The sequence below is a fragment of the Terrapene carolina genome, unplaced genomic scaffold (genome assembly GCF_002925995.2).
Source record: "Terrapene carolina triunguis isolate 2854851 unplaced genomic scaffold, T_m_triunguis-2.0 Scaffold66, whole genome shotgun sequence".
In the NCBI taxonomy this organism is placed as follows: domain Eukaryota; kingdom Metazoa; phylum Chordata; order Testudines; family Emydidae; genus Terrapene; species Terrapene triunguis.
The window spans coordinates 77,325,943-77,330,096 of record NW_020664417.1 but is presented as its reverse complement, the minus strand read 5'-3'; the positions used below and the strand labels follow the sequence as shown (position 1 = coordinate 77,330,096).

Genomic DNA, 4,154 nt, shown 5'->3' with positions numbered 1-4,154 from the left:
CAGCACTGTGGTGCACACACCCTCTGGAGTGTAAACCCAAAATAGTATTGTCTGGCGCTATATACTGTAGAGATCTATACAGCGTAAGCTCATGAAAATCGCCTCCTCCCTCAATGTGGAGGAAGATATGCACAGCTTTTGCCCCTCTCTCCCCAGTTATGAATTGCACAAACTGGGTTTTGGAATAAACAAAGAACAAGTTTATTAACTACAAAAGGTAAATGTTAAGTGACTATAAGATATAGCAAACAGAACAAAGCAGATTACTGAGCAAATAAAACAAAACACACAAACTAAGCTGGATACATTAAAGAAATTGGCTACAAATAGTAATTTCTCACCCTAAATGTTGTTTCAAACAGGTTGCAGAGTTTCTTGAAGGTAAACTGCACTGCTTGCAGCTTAAATCTCTAGGGATTCCTTTTATGGGCTGATCTGTCTCACCTGGACTCAGCCCCCTGCCCCCAGCTTAGTTCCTTTGTTCTTCAGGTGTTTTCAACAGTCTTCCTTCTTGGGCAGGGAGGCAGTGAAGAAGAGCCCAGAGATTAACTCACTACCCAGACTTAAGTAGGATTTACATATAGTGGGAATCTTTTGTTCCCTAGCCCACTCCCTTTCAGTGGAAAAATACTAGCTCAAGATGGGGACCCTATACCACGTGACATGATCACATGACCTTGTAGTGTCCAAGCAGCATCCCAAGAAGCTTCTCAGGAAGATGGAAGATTAGTATCTTCAAAGTCCCATTGTCCTTCTTAATGGCCCATGCAGGCTGATTGCCTTCTATGTGGTGGGCGTTCCCCCAAGTACACACACAGTTGTAATTGTTACATAGTCAATATTCCTAACTTTAGATACAGAAATGATACATGCATACAAATTGGATAATCACATTCAGTAAATCATAACCTTTCCAATGATATCTCACATGACCCATCTTGCATGAAACATATCTTAGTTCTGCCATATTCATATTATAACGATATTTTTATGAAGAATATAGGGTGCAGCATCACATCAATATTTAGTCTCCTCTGTATAACTACATCTTTATATGCTTAACAGTCTGAGAGGATTGCTCTACCGAAGTGATGACTGCAGGAGTTTTATAATGCAGCTCAGCTTTTTTTGAGATGGCTGGAGTGCCTTAACACCTGATAGAGCCAGATTATGAGCATCACAGAAACGTAATTATGTAATTCTTTTAACAATGAAAGAGCTATGGGCATAACCACACATGTGTAGTTGAGTAAATCCAGTCAGTTAAAAAATAGAAACTCTTTGTTTTAGGGCCAAATCCTATTTCCATTGAAGTCCATGGTAAAACTCCCATTGACTTTAATGGGGTGAGAATCTGACTGTAAGAAAACACCAGACATATGGAAAAACAGTTAAGAACAGTCATTTTACTGGTAAGCTCCCCAGCAATTCAACATAAAATTGAACTTAATAAAATGATTACATGATTGGTGCTCCAAGCACGATACAGAAGTACAACCATTAATTCAGGTACAATGCAGGAAAATATGGAATATTTGACCCTAGAAGAGAATAATACACTTATATATATATCTATACATTTATATTTTAAATGTTAAAACATGCTTATCCAACAAGTGCTAAGTGCACCCATAAAAATCAAATCCAGATAGTTTCTTAACTGCATCAGGCCTTTGGGTTCTAATAGATCTATTGGGTCTGAGGTAGAAGCAAATTTCAGTCAAGCATTCTCAGTCAAGGAATGCCCTGTCTCCATTCCTCAAGCACTCAAATTGAGGGACTGCTAGCAAAAGTGCCCCAGCTCAGGGGCAGCAGGTTTCTGCAATTTTTGGTGGTGCCCAGAACAGGTCCAAGTCCTGCCCCCCAACATCTGCCTTGTAAGCCAATATATATTTTTTTAAATATTGTAAAAATGTGAGGACTCTGGGGTCGGGCTGGTGATGAGGGGTTTGGGGAGTGGCAGGGGCTCAGCCAGAGGGTTGGGGTGCAGGGGTGAGGGCTGTGGGTGGGGCCGGGGTTGAGGGGTACATGATGCAGGAGGGGGCTCAGGGCTAGGGCAGAGGGTTTGAGTGTGGGGGATGAGGGCTCTGGCTGGGGGTGCGGGCTCTGGGGTGGGGCGGGCCTGGCTATGAGGAGTTTGGGGTGCTTGCAGGCTGACCCGGGACTGGGGCCAGAGAGGAGGACTGCACTCAGCCCTCTCTGGGGGAGGGACCCTCCCCCCCCACACCAGCACTCACCTCGCACCACTGTCACTGCATGTGCTTCTAAGGCCCCTCTCAGGCCAGGAAGCCCCCTCGCCTCCCCTGTGGTGGATGCTGGGGGGCATTCCATCACATGTGCGCCTCCTCCCCTGCTGCTGCCCCTCACTGTAGCTTCACTGGGGGTGGAGGGTGGGGCTGCCCCTTGCCCAGCATGGGGCAGGAGTGGTGACTGCAGCGGGGAGGCCCCTCTGCTGGTGGAGGGTCCCGCTGGAAAAGGGAAGGGTCCGAGTCGGAAGTGCAGGGTCAGGGTCAGCCTGCCCTGGCACTAGAGGATGAGGGGGTACTAGGAACCTGCGGCGGCAGTTGATGCCGGGAGCCAGCAGAGCGGAGTGCAGCGCGGAGCTGCAGGGGCAGCCACCAGCTTGAAGCAGGGACGCTCCAGGGCCGGCGTGCGGGGGCAGCAAGTGAGGGCCAGGGAACACTCAGGGAAGGCATGCGGGGATGGCAGATGGGGCCAGGGGAGAGATCTGGCCCCAAACATTGGTGAATCTGGGCCCTGAATATTGCTGGAGCCCAGGCACCATGGGACCATATAACTTGCCACCCCTTCCCCAGCTGATTATAGCTGTTGTGGCAACCTCTAATGTAACTCTTCTCATGACCTAGTTTAAATGCTGTCTGCATGCTTTATCCAAAAAAACCGAGGAGTCCTTGTGGCACCTTAGAGACTAACACATTTATTTGGGCATAAGCTTTCGTGGGCTAAAACCCACTTCATCAGATGCATGAAGTGGAAAATACAGGAGCAGGTATAAATATATGAAAGGATAGGAGTTGCCTTACCAAGTGTGAGGTCAGTCTAACGAGATAATTCACTTAACAGCAGGATACCAAGGGAGGAAAGGTAACTTTTGAAGTGGTAGTGAGAGTGATCCATTTCAGACAGTTGACAAGAAGGTGTGAGTAACAGTAGGGGGAAATTAGTATTGGGGAAAAAAGGTTTAGGTTTTGTAATGACCCAACCCTCCCAGTCTTTATTCAGGCCTAATCTGATGGTGTCCAGTTTGCAAATTAATTCCAGTTCTGCAGTTTCACGTTGGAGTCTGTTTTTGAAGGTTTTTTTGTTGAAGAATTGACACTTTTAGGTCTGTTATTGAGGGACCAGGCGATTGTTCTCCTACTGGTTTTTGAATGTTATGCTTCCTGATGTCAGATTTGTGTCCATTTATTCTTTTGCATAAAGACTGTCCAGTTTGGCCAATGTACATGGCAGAGGGGCATTGCTGACGCATGATGGCATATATCACATTGGTAGATGTGCCAGTAAATGAGCCCATGATGGTGTGGCTGATGTGATTAGGTCCTATGAATGGTGTCCCTTGAATAGCTATGTGGACAGAGTTAGCACTGGGGTTTGTTGCAGGGTTTGGTTCCTGGGTTGGTGTTTTTGTTGTGTGGTGTGTAGTTGCTGATAAGTATTTGCTTCAGGTTGGGGGCCTGTCTGTAAGCCCCCCAGCATCCCTAGTGAAACTGATCCACTCCTGTTCAGATACAATTTTCTTTAATAAAGATCAAATGTCGTGAATGGAATCCAAAATATGTACCCCCTTTTGGGCCAGCTAGCTCAGCTGGTTAGAGCGTGGTGCTAATAATGACAAGGTCATGGGTTCAAGCCCCATGCTGGCCACTCCATGTGTGGAAATGAGAGGGTGACTGCTGCTCTTTGAGGGGGGGAAGGATAGCTCAGTGGTTTGAGCATTGGCCTGCTAAAGCAGCATTGTGAGTTCAATTCTTGAGAGGGCCATTTGGGGCAAAAAATCTCTCAGGGATTGGTCCTGCTTTGAGCAGGGGGTTGGATTAGGTCCCTTCCAACCCTGATATTCTATGATGACATAACTGGCTCTGTGGATGAGGGAAAAGTAGTGGATATTTTATTCCTTGACTTTAGCAAAG

The 4,154-nt window shown here is 46.6% G+C and overlaps 1 non-coding gene across 1 annotated transcript; it reads left to right on the top strand.

Moving 5' to 3' along the window:
• The first annotated feature begins 3,814 nt into the window (after positions 1-3,814).
• TRNAI-AAU lies at positions 3,815-3,888 on the top strand. The gene has a single exon. It is a non-coding gene; the product is annotated as a tRNA-Ile (tRNA).
• The last annotated feature ends 266 nt before the right edge of the window (positions 3,889-4,154 follow it).